Raw genomic sequence first — 16,449 nt, 5'->3', positions numbered from 1 at the left:
GATTCCCAAACGAGACAGTGGCGATTTCCCCGCTCCGGGTGGATGAATCTCCCCAGTTTCACTGCAGCAGGCTTCAGGGGCAAGAGGGTCACAAATACAGTGGACTTGCAAAGGACGTTGCCGCAGCAGGGCAACACAGTAACTGCGTTTACTCCGGTCCGGGTGCACTTGTCTCACTTCAGACCTGGAAATGCCAAATATATGGAATTCGGTGTGAGGGTGCCATGGACACAGAGTTAGCAGTATACCAGGTTTTGAGGGCCTCCTCGAAACGACGGCGGAGACAGAGCAAAGTTCCTGCGTAAGCTGGTCAGCCCACTGGTTGGCCCAGGGACACTTCAGAGAAAGCTTACTTGCAGGTTTTGGTGAAGGTGCCGAGAATAGTTGGTCCCACTATTCCAATGGGTCGAAGCGTCTTCACAGACCTTCTAGGACGACCAGATGCAGAGGGGTCCCATGGGACGACAGCAGGCTCAGGGTACCACACCTTCCAGCGGGTCACCAGCGGCTCCTCGACTCAGCTTCGTAGTTGCAGGATGGTTGGATCCTATCCTTTGTTCCGTGAGAACTCAGGAGATCGACAAAGTAGTGGTGTTTCCAGCCTCCTCTTATCCAAAGTTCCCTTTGCGCCAAAACGGAGAGGACCCAATGGGAGATCTGCTCACAAACACACACTCCATACGTGGACCAATCACATACCACGGTGGTCTCAGGCATTCAGGACACTCCAGACTCTCTGGCACCCAGGATGTGTATTGGGACCAGACATCCCAGCCCACATCCTTGAGGCATACACACAAGGCATGCAGAAGCCCGCAAAACATTGGGATTTGCGGGAAAGTGCATGACCAAATAAGGACTGACCCAGGTCGACTCGACCTGGGGAAGGTGAAGGGGCAAGATGGCCAAAGGACAGGACAAAGAACCTCGTGGCATGGCCATTTTGGAGCCAGGCCACCTAGTCATGCCAAACGTGGTTAACACAGTTAACATGGCAGGAAAGGGTTAGAAATAATGCAAAACGATAGCTGCCACCAGTCCTGTCCATGACACATCTGCACAGTTCATAAAAAGTCGAGCAAGAGTATCTAGGGCCTTTGCAAATGACTATAGACCCAAGGGTGCTGTATGGTAAGATACATTGCACACTTGTTACATGTTGCACAAAAGCTGCAACATGAGGAAAGGACTAAGGGAAACAAAGTCTCCCAGTACTGACTTAAGGGCATGTCAGTTTCCCCATAAAAAGTGAGTGAAAGCCCAGAGGAGTGCAGCTGAAGGCGGTGCTTCTCTGGCAATGTCAGTCAACGGTACCTAAATAGCAGCAAAAAGTTTGGGGGTTGACACATGGAGGGAAATTTGCATACAACTTTGAAATCTTTCATAACACCAACCATGTTGTGCCGAAGGGCAGGGGGGCCCACAAAGGGCGCCAGGGGTCTGAGGTGATGTCGGTTAACCATCAGACCTGTCTTGAAACACGGGCCAAGGAGTATGACACGTGCGCGAATCGGAGGGCCGAATGAAACCCTTGGTACAATGAAGGTGAGGGCCAACGCGCAGCGATTGCTGTGGGCGCACCGCCGTCCCTTCTTGCCCTGTCTGTCAGGGAGATGGAGCATGAGCATGTGTGATAGGAACCAAAAGATGGTGAACTGGGCCTGGTGCAGGTCCGTAGCGGTCCTGATGTGTAAATCGGTCGTCCAACCTGGGTATAGGGGCAAAAGACTAATCGAACCATCTAGTAGCTGGTTCCCTCAGAAGTTTCCCTCAGGATAGCTGGCACAAAGAAACCCCAGTTTTATCTTGTAAAGCCAATGATTAGAGGTCTTGGGGTCAAAATGATCACAACCTATTCTCAAACTTTAAATAGGTAAGAAGCCAGGCTTGCTGGCGTGGAGCCGGGCGTTGAATACAAGTGCCCAGTGGGAAACTATTGGTAAGCCGAACTGGAGCTGCAGGATGAACCGAATGCCTGATTTCGGCGCACAATGGGGATGCTCATCAGACCCCAGAAAAGGCGTTGGTTGATATAGACAGCAGGACAGTGGCCATGGAAGTCCGAATCCGCTAAGGAGTGTGTAACAACTCACCTGCCAAATCAGCTAGCCCTGAAAATGGATGGTGCTGGACGGCTAGGCCCATACCCGGCTGGTGCTGAGAGCCGCGGGGGCTAAGCAGCGATGAGTAGGAGGACCACTGCAGTGCGCCTGAAAACCTGGGGGCGAGGGCCCAGGTGGAGCCGCCGCAGGTGCAAATCTTGGTGGTAGTAGCAAATATTCAAACGAGAACTTTAAAGGCCAGAGTGGAGAAGGGTTCCATGTGAACAGCAGTTGAACATGGGTCAGTCAGTCCTAAAAGATGGGTGACCACTGTTCGTAAGGGACGGGCGATGGCCTCCGTTGCCCTCAGTCGATCAAACAGGAATCGGGTTCAGATGGTGAGAGTTATCTTTTCTTTGTGAAGGGCAGGGCACCCTGGAATGGGTTTGTCCCGAGAGAGGGGCCTGAGCCTTGGAAAGCATTGCGGTGCCTGCAGCGTCTGGTGAGCTGTAGTTGGTCCTTGAAAAAACGGGGGAGATGGTGTAAATATCGCGCCAGGCCGTACCCATTGTGATGCTGGAAATGCATCGGAGGGACAGGGCCTCCATATCCTTGTCCTTTACTGCTTTTTATCGTGTGTTCTGTCGTGTTTTCCGCACAGGAGTTCATGTGGGACTCCTGGCGGTGCAGCTCTCTTTCTTTTGGTTTGGTGAACGGACCCGTGGGATACCCTTATGGCACCCATGGGTGGGGGTACAACCCTGTGCCCCTAGCGTATGTTTTTGGGCACCTGTGGGTGGCCCACAGAGCAGGGTATGGGCTGGTGGCAGCACCATGCTGAATGTGACAGGTGCGCGGCGTATCCTCCATTTTGGGATACCCCAGCCCTGCCATTGTAATCAGTTGATTCCTGATGGATAACAAGATGGCCCCGGTGGCCTCTTGCTTTCTATTACCCATTACCTTGTTTTCCCAAAGTCCTGGGAAGCCCTGACTCTGTCTCTTCCCCCTGACTGACTGTTGGGTGGAAATGCCATATATGGTGTTGTTGAGAAGGCCCGGTCAGACTAGCTGGAGCCTTCCCGGTGATGTATGTTGCGGGTACCTCCTGTGGGTGGGACCTGGGTGAATAGAGTGTATGACGAATATGCATTCTGTGTTGTGGGTGTCTAGTAACTGGTGGTTGACACAATGACTGAGACAACCCTGCCCGAAGCCGGTATGAATGCAGCTTGGAGTGTTGAATGGCTCAGTACTTGTCCCAATACACATAACTTGTTGTGAGTGTCTGGAGAGAAGTGAATGGCCTGAATACCTCATGTGCCTGATTGGCTGCCTGCCTGCATGAATGCCTGTAGTCGTAATTGGATGCTTGAGTGTGACCCAGCGGAATGAATGGGAGATCAACAGTATATCTGGGGACCTCTCACTGCTAGGAATCGTGTTCAAAAGCTGAAGTCCACTACGACGAGTAACTGGAGTAACTGACGCTTGACCTTGAAACCCCTGCTGGACGAGAAGGAATGCTGTGGCTCTCCCTCGCAATCTGAAGGCTGCTGTGTTTCCAAGGATTGACCCAGAGAGGACCTGGTAAGGCGCCCTCTTCCCGAGCTACGAGGGACCATCGTGCACAGCTGATCTTTGCCAGCGCTCCCTGGTAGACAGACCTTCGACAGGCTGCCGACCCGATACGGGGACTGCTGCGGAACTCCAAGGAGAAGCACCCGCCGTGCTCCCGTTTGCCTAAGAACTTTAATTGATCATCGGATGCTCTCGTCTGCATCGTCATCCGCTTGTCTCCCGCTGGAGAAGGCCTGCCCGTCGACGCGCCGAGAAGCATCCACCGGTGGGTTTCCCGCCACCTAAAGACCGCAGAGATGCCGACGACTCGACGCCCTTGCTGGGCTACAGTTCTTCATCATCTCTTTGCGGTCCAGAACTATCGTCACCGAGGTGCCCCGCACGCCTCTTCCTTGCAGGACGCTAACGCTCTGTCGTCGACGAGCACGGCTAGGAACGAAGCTGCCACTTCCCTGTCGTAGTTCAACCTGTTCACCGTCGGACGTTCGACGATCCGTGGCTCCCGCCTGAAAGGGAGGCACTCAAGAAGGATCGGTCGGCGCATCGTCGGAGAACTCTACTCCACCAGATACACTGGGGGAGGGTAAAACCTTAATAGGAAGAAGTGAGACTATTGAACATATGGACTGGGCTTGTGCGATATATCTTTATTTTACAGGTTGCCCAGGTGGGGGGATCTCCACACAGAACTGTGCCTAGAGGTAGGGGTCAGCTTTCTGCCTATTGCTTCAACCATCTTACGTTCCTGCCTATCTCTATTGCTGGTTTCCTCGTTATTAATCTGTGTGACATTTTAACCGTAGAGTTGATGCACTTTAATGTGATTCAATAACATTAGTGGTACCACTTTAGAATTGTATATATTTATCATTATTGACTTCCGAGTACAAATTGCATTATTGTGATCGTGTACATACCTTTGAATATTAATTATATAAAGACTGTGTTTTCAGCAATACAGTGTGTGGACATTCCTTTGTGGGGGTTCGGGGACTACACTGTACTTAAGACCCTGCCTGCATCACCTCCTGAGAAGCTAGGCCTTAATTGCGCGACCACGTACCAATAATAGAGAATCTTGGCTGGGGTCCTCTGTGCCTCTCCTCTACCATATAGAGAGTGGAAGTACAGGCACCCCCTACCAGTCTTTACACCCATATCCACAGCAGGTCTCCAAGGTGAGCAGCCTCTGGCATGTTGGACCAATGTAGGCAAGGTAAATCGGCAAGTCAGACCCGTAACTTCGGGATAAGAATTGGCTCTAAGGGCTGGTCGGTCGGGCTGGGGTGCGAAGCGGGGCTGGGTGCGTGCTGCGGCTGGACGAGGTGCCCCACCCCGGATGCGAGCCGGGCCATTCCTGTGGATCACCCCAGCTGCGGTGGTCACCTCTCTCCATTCCCCTCCTGGGATTCGGGGCCGACGCCTAGCAGCTGACTTAGAACTGGTGCGGACCAAGGGAATCCGACTGCTTAGTTAAAACAAAGCATCGCAAAGGCCCGCGGTCGGTGTCGACGCGATGTGACTTCTGCCCAGTGCTCTGAATCTCAAAGTAAACCAATTCAATGAAGCGTGGGTAAACGGCAGGAGTAACTATGACTCTCTTAAGGTAGCCAAATGCCTCGTTGTCTAATTAGTGACATTCATGAATGGATGAACGAGATTCCCACTGTCCCTACCTACTATCTAGCGAAACCACAGCCAAGGGAACGGGCTTGGCAGAATCCGTGGCACTGTGAAGAGATATCAGGGGTGTAGGATGAGTGGGAGGCCCTCGGGCTGCCGGTGAAATACCACTCCTCTTATTTTTTTTCACTTAACCGGTGAGGTGGAGGGTGAGCCCTGTGGGGCTCTCAATTCTGGCTCCAAGCACCCAGCGCCCGCCGGGCGCGACCCTCTCTGGAGACAGTGGCAGGTGGGAAAGCTTGACTGGGGTGGTACACTGTCAAACGATAATGCAGATGTCCTAAAATGAGATCAGGGAGGACAGAAACCTCCTGCTGAGCAGAAGGGCAAAAGCTTGCTTGATCTCGATTTTCAATATGAATAGACAGTGAAAGCGGGGCCTCACGATGCTACATACTTTTTGGGTTTCAAGCAGGAGGTGTCCGAAAAGTTACCACAGGGATAACTGGCTTGTGGCGGCCAAGAATTCATAGCGACATCGCTTTTTGATCCTTCGATGTCAGCTCTTCCTATCATTATGAAGCAGAATTCACCAAGCGTTGAATTGGTCACCCACTAATAGGGAACGAGAGCTGGGTTTGGACCGTCATGAGACAGGTTAGTTTTACCCTACTGATGATGTGTTGTTGCAATAGTAATCTGGCTCAGTATGAGAGAAACTGCAGGTTCAGACAAAGCAACCATCTGTGGGATTATGATTGAATGCCTCTAAGTCAGAATCACCAATAAATTGTAACAATATCGCAGCGCTGTCGAGCGTCGGTTGGCCTAGGATAGCCGGCCTCTGGGCCAGTGCGTAGAGCCACTCGCCTGTGGACAGAAGGGGTCCACCTCTCTCACCCATAGTGCACTGCATGTTCGCGGGGAAGCTGGTGCTAAATCATTCATAGACAACCTGATTCTGGTTCAGGGTTTCATAAGTAGCAGAGCAGCTCCTCGCTGTGATCTATTGAAAGACATCTTCTGAGCCGAGCTTTTGTCGCAAGGTACCGCCGCCGCCAAGGGTCTCCATCCTTCCTCCTGCTGCACTGCAGGGTGCACGGGAAACTCCCACCCACCCTAGGTGGACTCCCGCAAGGGTGTGCTGGCTGGGCAGGGATTGCGCTTCTCACCTTTCCCGGCCAGCCTGGCGGACCAGATGGCCTCGGCCCCGGGACTTCTATGTGGTGCCGTAAGCCCCCGGACAGGGTGGAGGAAGAGAAGCTGCAAGCCACCCCAGGGCGCAGGGACTGGTACCTTAAGCCTGTGCCCTGAACGGTGAGGTCGGGGCAGGCACGGGCGGTGGGCCAACTGGCTTGGGGAGTAGGCCTCGATGGCCCGAGGAGTAGGACCAGATGGCCCGAGTTGTGACCGGCGGACCAGATGGGCCGAGTTATGGCTGGCGCAGCTGGCTCATGCATTTGTCTCCGTTCGGGTTCCATAAGCCCCCACTGCATGGGGGCTTCATAGCCGGTATCAAAGTGCCACCCTGCGGCCTCCAGTGTGGCCGTGGCATAGTTACCAACCTCGGTTACATGGCATTCGTGGGTTGCTCCTGGTCCTCGGGCAAGTGTCACCCATGTGCGGTCAGGTCCAAAACAGGGTGCGTGTGTCAAGGGGTGCCCTGAGCAGGCCCCTTTCCTCCAATGGGCTATAACAGCTTATAGCGCCAGTCCTTGAGTTCCATGGCGTTCGTGGGTTGCTCCAGGTCCTCTGTCCGGTGCCACCCGTGTGCGGTGAAGTCCAAGACAGGGTGCATGTGTCAAGGGGCGCTCTGAGTGGGTCCTTTTCCTCCACATGGGGGCAAATGCACTCACAGTGGCTGGCCCTGAGTTCCACAGTGTTTGTGGGTTAGTGCCGGAGGGAAAGGCTCTAATGTGGTGGGAGAAGCGCTAAGGGGGACCCGGCCAGAGCTCCAAGGAGATGGCCTTGGGCACCTGTCTCGTGCCTGGTTTCGGAAGCCCCAGAGCCCAGTGGAAGTCGCGGGGCGCCCCGGTGGGGTCCCCATTGCTCCCAACAGGGAAAAGCTCTAAATGGGCCCTGCCAAAGCTCCAGGGTGGCTTGGGGTGTGCTGACCCCCAGCTTTGGGTCACGTCTGGGTCGACTGTCCCCAAGCCCGGTGGCAGTCGTGGGGAGCCCCGGAGGGAAAATCTCTAATGTGGCGTGGGAAACTCTAAGGTGGCCCAGGCCAGAGCTCCAGGGTGGCCGTGGCTGCTGCCCTCACCGGCCTTGGGCGCCAGCCTCGTGTGTGTGGGTCGAAAGTGCCCAAGCACAGCGGCAGTTGCGGGAAGCCCCAGTGGGGTCCCCATCCCTCCCCAGAGGGAGAAGCTCTATGGGGCCCTGCTAAAGCTCCAGGCCGGCTGGGGGGGGTGCTGGCCCCCACGGGCTTGGGCGCCTGTCTCATGTGTTGGTCGACTGTTCCTCTCCGAAGGGATAAGCTCCAAGGTGGATGAGAAACCTCTTACGTGGAGGGGGGAAAGTTCTAAGGTGACCTGGCGAGAGCTTGAGGATGACCATTGGTGCTGGCCCATGCACTTGGGCACCTGCCGGTCCTCTGTCCATTGTCAGGTGGGGGGCCAAAGGCCCTTCCCGTCCAGGCCCATTGGAATGCATTGCCCTACCAGATGACTCCTCTCCGAGCCCGGTCATCTGGTTGTTGGCCATAGGAATGACTGCAAGGACCAGATGGCTGGGCTGCTCTGAAAGTCCCGATGGGCGTCAATTTGAAATATTTCTCCAGTTGGGTCTAAGGACCCCGGACGCTTTTGCCGAGAGGTCCCACTCTGTCACTCTGGGTACACATATTACAAGAAAGCTTAGTCACCTTCCTCTGGATTACTATAGCTCTGGTTCTCTCTAGGTTGGACTATTGTAGCAGCCTCTTTCTGAATCTACCTGCCTCTACTCTCCGCCCTCTGCAACTGAACAGGACTGAAAGACTTGTCCTTGGCCTTGGCCTCAAGCCCTGGGATCGTATCTCTCCAGCTCTGAAATCCCTCCATTGGATCCCAGTGGATGCAAGGATTAAATTCAAAACCCTCTGCATTGTCCACAAGGCTTTCTGGGGCCTGGGTCCAAAATACCTTCAGCTATTCCTCCGCAAATACCTCCCCTCTCGAGCTCTTCACTCCTCTACCTCTGAGTCCCTCAGGGTCAGTCCTTTTTCAAAGAAACAAGCGGGGGGTAGATCTCTGTCTTCAGCTGGGGCCTTCCTCTGGAACAGCCTCCCTGCCACTCTAAAACTTCAGGAAAACCATCTCTGGTTCTGGAAGCACCTCAAGACCTTCCTCTTTTCTTCTGCCATCGCTCCCCCTTTCCCCTGCTGATCTGTTCTCTCTTGGCACCGTGCACCTGGCCACCCTCTGTCCTCTGGGCCCAGGTACCTGCTCACCCTGCCACCCTCCTGCACTGCCTCCGGGCCACCCCTTACACTGGGATCTGTGTCTGTACCCATGCAGCCCCCCCCTTTTTCTTCCTGCACTTATCAGACCTACCCTGTCTGCTGCCATAAACCTAGAACTTGCCAATTGCTGGCTGCACTACCACTGTTTGTTGCCTTTATTATTTATTTATATATTTATTTATTTATTTATTTATTATTATTTATCTGTTCCTCCTTTGTTTCGCACTTTCCACCTCTCCCCCCTTCTATGCACTTTTCCCCTCCCCCCTCCCCGAAGCACTTGCACGTTCTCAATGTCACTGGGCCTAGTAAGATTGTTGTTTTGTTCTCCCCTGTTCCCTTCCCTTGCCTTGTCGTGCTCTGAAACACTTGTGTACGAGTGCGATAGAAATAAAATATCAATATCAATATCAATAGACAGGGTGAGAGGGACCTGGCTGCGCTACTCTTGGTTCTCGCTGCTCGACGCGGGCTCCATAGTGAAACCACTGCCCCTTCCCAGGCCAGCCATGGGGCCGTGCCCCACGCTATGCCCCAGCAGAGACTGGCCTGCTGGGGCGCACTTCCGAGCACTCTATGGGATCGTTTTGGCGCACTTAGTCCATCTAGGGTTGGACTGCTTGGCCAGCCTCGGCTGTTGTTTCAAGCAATTCGCTTCTGCCTGCCTTTGGACCGTGTCAAGGGTATGCCCCCCTCGGGAAGGGCCCCCTCGTGTGGGAGTTTCTCAATCCGAGTGAAGGCCAAGCAGCCCGGCAGCTCCCCAGTGGTCAGATCAGAGTGGACGGGATCTGCCCGCAAGCCACGGCACGCCCCCCTCTTGATAATTGGCCATTTTGCACTAGCCCAAGGCTTCTACAATGCAAACAAAGTCCCCTGTCATTCCACAAGTCCAACATATAGGAGAGGTCTCCCAGCCTGCCCATTTTGCATATTCTAATTACCATCCTGCATATTCTGAAACCCACCTTGGTTATTCTGAAAGCTTCCCTGATTATTCTGCCAATTCCCTTGATTACCTTGCCAACCTCGTCATTGAAATGCTCTTCCCCGTGGAGCAAATCCACTATTGCTGTGATCGAACTGCCTTTGATTATTCACCTGCGGCATGTTCACTTTTTGCTGCGAATTCGATCCGTCTACACTAGTCAACATTACCCCTTCAATGGCGTATTTGGACAATTTTTTCTGCACTAGCTTCGCCTTTTTGCCCTTTCTCATGTCGTCATTTTTGCAATTCTTTTCTTGCAGGAGTCTGCAGTAATGCTCAATGGTCAGCTGAATCTCCAACCACGGCTTGGCTTCCATGCCCAGTAACTTCTTGAGCTGCTTTTGTACTGGCTCTGACAGCCGTGGCATAACATATGATAGAATACTGGTATAGCTTTTCCCCAAGCTTTGTGCGTTTCCAAAGCCCAAGCCTCCTGAAAATGTTGAATGTAAACAAGCAGGTCATCTCCGTCCTGCATCATTTTCGTCATTATAGCTCCCATATCAGATGTATTTGGATATAGTTCTCTAAGTGCTTTCCATACTGCCGCTCTACAGTTATTGAACAGTGCTCCATCATGAGCAGTGTTAACTGTAGTCACACCAGCATATCCTGCCCTTGAACATACGTTGTCAGCTCTCTCACCAAGTATGGTGATTAGGAGAAGCTTAATGTTCCCTATACCCAATGTATTTCTTCCCGTCATTTTTTCAAACTTATGTATCTATTTCCCAGTGCCAGAAGTTAAACTCAGGCTTTTACACCTTAAATTATCCTTATCCATCTGGGGCCACGGTATATACTGTGCTCTGGCCCCTCCCTTTTCCAATATGGGAAATTGCAAAGCCCTAAACTCATTCTCATCTCTCATCATTTGTCTGTCCACCGCAGGGACGATATTCCTGAATCGCCTCCTACTTGGCAATGAACTTAATCTGCTTACATATGGTGGTGATTCCTCCCTCTCACCATGGACTTGCCATTTAGGTCAGTCTGACTGTGTCAATGGTTCAATTGATCTGATGCCCTAGGTATAGGTGCGTTTAAATCCAACCATCTTACTTCTTTATCCATAGGAAAGTATCCATCAGGACCACATGCGTCATCACTCACCCATGGAAGGTTTCCCTGTATTCGTCTGACATTTCTTGTGCCCAACTCATGCAACTTCGCTCTTCTTCATCTCTATTCAGAGTCAGTCTGTCTAAAGACAGCTCCTTATGCTTCGTACTAAATGAGGCTTCCTCTGTGTCATAGAACGGAGTGCTCTCAAGTCGGTCATTTTTTCCCTTCCCCTTTAATTCTTTCTGAGCTCTCATTTCATGATATACTTTATTGATCGCTTCCCCAATGCTCCTCGAGTCAAACTCGCCTTCTAGATTTGCTCTAGACGGGCCTGGTAATGACTCGTATTCTGGAAAGAATTCCTCTCTATCCTCCCATGCCACTTCTGGATTAGGATTCCTTACTTCCTTTTCCAGGCGATCAAAATCGCGTGCTCTCTGCCTTCATTTGCGTTCCATATCATCATCAAATTCTCTTTGCATTCTTGCTTCTTGCTAAACTAGCTTAATATCTTCATCTGTTTCTATGGCACAAGCTTCTTCACCTTGATGCCAAGATGTCACTTATCCTTGGTACTTTCTTTATGCCTTATAGAATGTCTGCATTCTCTGGTCTCCGCATCTCTTCTCTAAACGTCAGGTCAATTCTGAGAATCGTCACCATCCGTCTTTGCCATTTATCTGCTCTGCTTCTTCAGGAATCTCATTCAAATGGCCATCATATTTTGTTGTATGCAGGTACGGTTTTCTCAATGGGTATCTTGCCTCCCAGATCTTCTTAGGTATTGGTACTTTCACTGGTACTGCACAGAGTTCATACTCTGCTCTTTGTTGAAATGCTCCGTGTATGTCTCATACCCTGGTTTCCAACAGACAGGTAATATGGGTGGGCAGTTGGAGTAGGGGTACTTGGCTCCTCCTCTACACACTGAAGCAGCTATTTCCTATTAGAGAAACAGCCCTCCGACCTGGAGAGGCAGAAAGGTCCTCTCATCCTCTTGTCTAATGGGAACTAGCCTACGCACACTGAAGCAGCTATTTCCCATTAGAGAAATGGCCCTCTGACCTGGAGAGGCAGAAAGGTCCTCTTGTCTAATGGGATCTAGCCTACTCACACTGAAGCAGTTATTTCCCATTAGAGAAATGGCCCTCCGACCTGGAGAGGCAGAAAGGTCCTCTCGTCTAATGGGATCTAGCCTACTCACACTGAAGCAGCTATTTCCCATTAGAGAATCGGCCTTCCGACCTGTAGAGGCAGAAAGGGCACCATTCTACACCAGCGGGCGAAAACCGCTCACAACTGATAAACATTTCAGAGTCCATCTCTATAATAATAATTTAATAATAATTTAGCATTTATAAAGTGCTACGAACCCTCAGGCATCTGAGCGCTGCTTATTATTACTCATGGTGTGTGGTGCTCATTTATCAACCTCAGAAGGATGAAAGGCTGAGTTTGGCCCTGCCAGGATTCGAATCTGCGTTGGCAGGCTCTGCACGGATGTCAAAGCGAGCGCTGTACTTGCTGTGCTATTTGACCGGCTGCAGGGGCGAAAGCCATGTACATTTTTCTTAGGGGGGCTCTGGGTCAAAAAAGTTTGAAGGCCACTGCTCTAGAGTGACTATCTTGTTATTAAGAATTAAAAAAAAGGCAACAACCCTAATGCTATCTTGCTGGCACTGCTATATGGTAACATATATTTTGATTGCTTGTTTGGAAGAGCACTTGGACCCTCCCTAGTCCCTATGGGACAGTGCACGGTGGGGCTTGAATGGCAGAAGCTTAATGTACTTAATAAACAGTTGCAAAATCCCTGGTTGCTTTTTTACTTTTTAAAGTGGCCCATAATCCACGTGCTTGCGGTGCCCTTGTGTGCGACGTTGCTGTGTGTAGGGTACGGTGCATATACAACTTGTACACATGACCGTACCTTCAGTGGGTACGAGCAAAATCATTCCAGTGCTTTACTGTGAAGGAACGAGTTGCACAGGCCAGGCGATACTCAAGTTTTGGCTCAGGCATCTGCTTAAGAACATTGCAGTGTTGCGTAGCCCCTGTGAGAATGTGTCTATTGTATATAAAGGGCACAGTGCTTGTAATTTTCAGTAAATTATCCAGACAGCTGCATGCCGGTGCACAGACACCCGCTGGCATAGATTTCCCTTGTGTGGTGATAGTTGTGTGGCTCGTGGGAAGTGTGTGTAACTTGCACAGCTTCTTTAATATTGCTTAATTCTGAAGCACGGTGCCAAGTTGCAAAGTTTTGTTTAGCTGGCACGAAGGCTGGCTATGTTTTGAAGTGGGTGTGGCAGACTGTTTGAGCCGCTGTGTGGTACGGGGTGTGCTGCATACACCGCCAGGTGTAGTCTCAGGCTGGGGATGGTTGAAATGCCCTGATGAATACATTCTTTGATTCCTGCTTCTGGTGGCAGAGGGTGCTTTGGGCTTTAATTTACAAAGAGAATAGGTGCAAATATTCACCATCCAATCTCTCATTAAGAAGGGAGAGAAGAAGGCTTCTCTAACCAATAGTGGACAGATGCTCCCATCTATTTATTTCTCTTAACAATGCTTGCAACCTGATCATTGCTTTCACTTAAGGCATTGAACACCAGCCAACAAAAAAAGTGGCATCCTTTAATTGTCCAGCAACTGAATTTGCATTAAAGGAGAGTCTCGACCCCCTCACCCCCCTACCGTGATCCCCTAGTCCACCTCGTTGAAGCTGGGGAAGATTATGTATGTACATAGGTTTGAGATTTGTGTAATGTGAAAAGTGTATAGGACAGGTACTCTGTTCTCATGTTAAGTTCAAGTTTGAAGCACCCCTAAAGAGGTTCTGTAAAGCTGCCCCCCATAAAAAGCGAACTGGCATTCAAAGACTGTAATTTTGTATTGTAATACTTTTGACTCATTCTTCACTGTTGGAAGTTACGGATGCTAAACCGTGAGCCAGAGCTGTTGTATTGCTTTAGCGTCATTTATTTGAAAGAACATATAGAGGGCTTGCTTACCCCCATTTCCCATTGCCTTTTCAGTTCATAGTAGGCTAGTTGTGCCAGCCTTTATGTGCGGCGGACAGTGTTCTAAATCCCCCCATGACTCGTGCTCTTCTTCATCTACGTTTAGTTTATGTTCAACACTTTGGGGAAATCGCTACATGATTTAATAAATACAATTGTAAGTTTCCGGGACTCAGACAGATTGCTGCATGTTCTAGGTATACTTCTGTCCCGTTCTCTGTATGGGTTGATGAGGTTCCCGGAGGGATTTTATTGCCCCTTCAATGCTGTTAGTTTTTTCCAACCATTTGTCCTTGGCAGTTAAGTGAAGATAATTTGCCTGTACACTTTATTGAATGCTTGCTAGGACTAGCTATCCCTGTCATTAATTTAGAAAACCTATTTTTTCATCATTGTTTATGATAATATGGGGTGAATGCTTTTTATGGTTTTTATTTTTATGTAATGATGGGACCAGTTCAGTCTCGTTAGATGATGTTGAGGTTGGAGCTATTTTCTTGCTTTTATGGGTTTTTTAGCAGCCTCGTGTTTCAGAGGACTGGCGCGGTAGCAGGACGTGTCTGACCTGGGTGTGAAAGGAGCCCTGTTAATTGCTTTGCTATTTGAAAGTGGGAGGTCACTTTATTCCCTTAAGGCAGTGGTCTTCAAGCCTTTTTATGTGTATCCCCCCCTTGAGTAAAATTATACTTTTCACCCCCTCACAAGCGCTTATATTTTCTATTAGAAACAGTCACCATAATCCTGTTTTAAAGAGCTTTGCCCTCCCAACCCCCCGGGGCTTCCTTCAATCCCCCCACGGGTGCTAGCCCCTCAGTTTGAAGACCACTGCCTTAAGGCACCCTAGCTGTTCAGCATAAAGAGGGCCCCTTTTCGTGGGTGGAGCAACTCCTTCACAGTTCCACACAATGACTTCTACTGATCAGGCTGATCACTTTCAAAACATCGCCAAGTAGGAGATAAATGCTTCTTACTGGCTGCCCCTCTCTGTCTGCCCCTATCATTAGGGGATAAATGTCAGTAGGGGATAAATGCTTCTTTCTGGCTGCCACTATCAATAGGGGATACATGTCAATAGGGGATAAATCCTCCTACTGGCTGCCCCTATCAGTAGGGGATCATTGTTAGTAGGGGATAAATGCTCCTACTGGCTGCCCCTCTCAGGCTGCTCCTATCAGTAGGGGATAAATGTCAATAGGGGATAAATGCTCCTACTGACTGCCCCTCTCTGGCTGCCCCTATCAGTAGGGGATAAATGTCAGTAAGGGATACATGCTTCTTACTGGCTGCCCCTCTCTGGCTGCCCCTATCAGTAGGGGATAAATGTCAATAGGGGATAAATGCTCCTACTGGCTGCCCCTCTCTGGCTGCCCCTATCAGTAGGGGATACATGTCAATAGGGGATAAATGCTCCTACTTGCTGCCCCTCTATGGCTGCCCCTATCAATAGGGGATACATGTCAATTGGTGATAAATGCTCCTACTGGCTGCCCCTCTCTGGCTGCCCCTATCAGTAGGGGATACATGTCAATAGGGGATAAACGCTCCTACTGGCTGCCCCTCTCTGGCTGCCCCTATCAGTAGAGGATAAATGTCAGTAGGGGATAAATGCTTCTTACTGGCTGCCCCTCTCTGGCTGCCCCTATCAGTAGGGGATACATGTCAATAGGGGATACATGCTCCTACTGGCTGCCCCTCTCTGGCTGCCCCTATCAGTAGGGGATACATGTCAATAGGGGATAAATGCTCCTACTGGCTGCCCCTATCAGTAGGGGATACATGTCAGTAGGGTATTAATGCTGCTACTGGCTGCCCCACTCTGGCTTTAATGCTGTTGCTGCTCCAATGCCCCCAAGGTCCATGGCTTCCTCAGATAGGTGCACCAACCCACTCAGTAATATGCTACCTACATGTATCCGGCCGTGGCACATGTGTGAGAAACCATGCCTCTGCAAAATGTACCCATGGCTTTAACTTTTTTTGCAGGATTTTTCCACTGCCCATGAGCGCTGCACTAGTTCAGCTGTAGTGCACAATTTATGGCACAGTAGCGATGTTTATGAGGGTCTGGGGTGGGCTTCTGACTCTTCTGGAGGATAGTGCCTGGCTCATATTAGCAATGGCCTGCCTGCTGAGGTGTAATATTTACTTTTTGTTCCCCCCAGTAAAGATCACTTTGGTCATGGGTTCTGTCCCTGCATACCCCCCTATTTCTGGTCCCTATCATTTCCTGTACATGTTGCTGTCTGCAAGATGGGACGTTCTATGGTTGATATTTACATTTAAGAAACTGAAACAGATGCTTGTCTTTTAAAGGACACACACAGCATTTTAGGTACAAGAGCTCTGCAGTTAAGAAAGTATTGCCTCTCCAGAACACCACCTCCTAATTTTATTAGCGAGCTGATGCAACTAGTTGAAGCCACAATGGGTGAGTCTTGGAGGAAGTTATCAAGCACCAAGAGACGCTTCACTCACAAATTGGGGCAGATCAGGCAGGAACATCCATAGCAAGCCCACTAAATTAATGGTTTTGGGTACAGACATGGTTCACACATACTATGAGCATACTAAATGTACTTTTTAATTTCTTCTTTTAGGCAATAGCTCAAATCATGGCACTCTTTAATGTGCTTTTCTTTGATTCCGACAACTCTCTGTGTATTTGAAAGGATGGGGAATTTGAGC

At 50.4% G+C, this 16,449-nt stretch overlaps 1 pseudogene; it reads right to left on the bottom strand.

The window, feature by feature from the left end:
* Positions 1-16,449, bottom strand: part of LOC138581997 (zinc finger protein 850-like) — a 124,190-nt pseudogene that overhangs the window by 51,336 nt on the left and 56,405 nt on the right.

Source organism: Ambystoma mexicanum, chromosome 1p (assembly GCF_040938575.1).
Source record: "Ambystoma mexicanum isolate Mex_15411 chromosome 1p, UKY_AmexF1_1, whole genome shotgun sequence".
NCBI classification, from domain to species: Eukaryota; Metazoa; Chordata; class Amphibia; order Caudata; family Ambystomatidae; genus Ambystoma; species Ambystoma mexicanum.
Note: the sequence above shows the minus strand (reverse complement) of the source record. Positions and strands in the feature narration are given on the sequence as shown.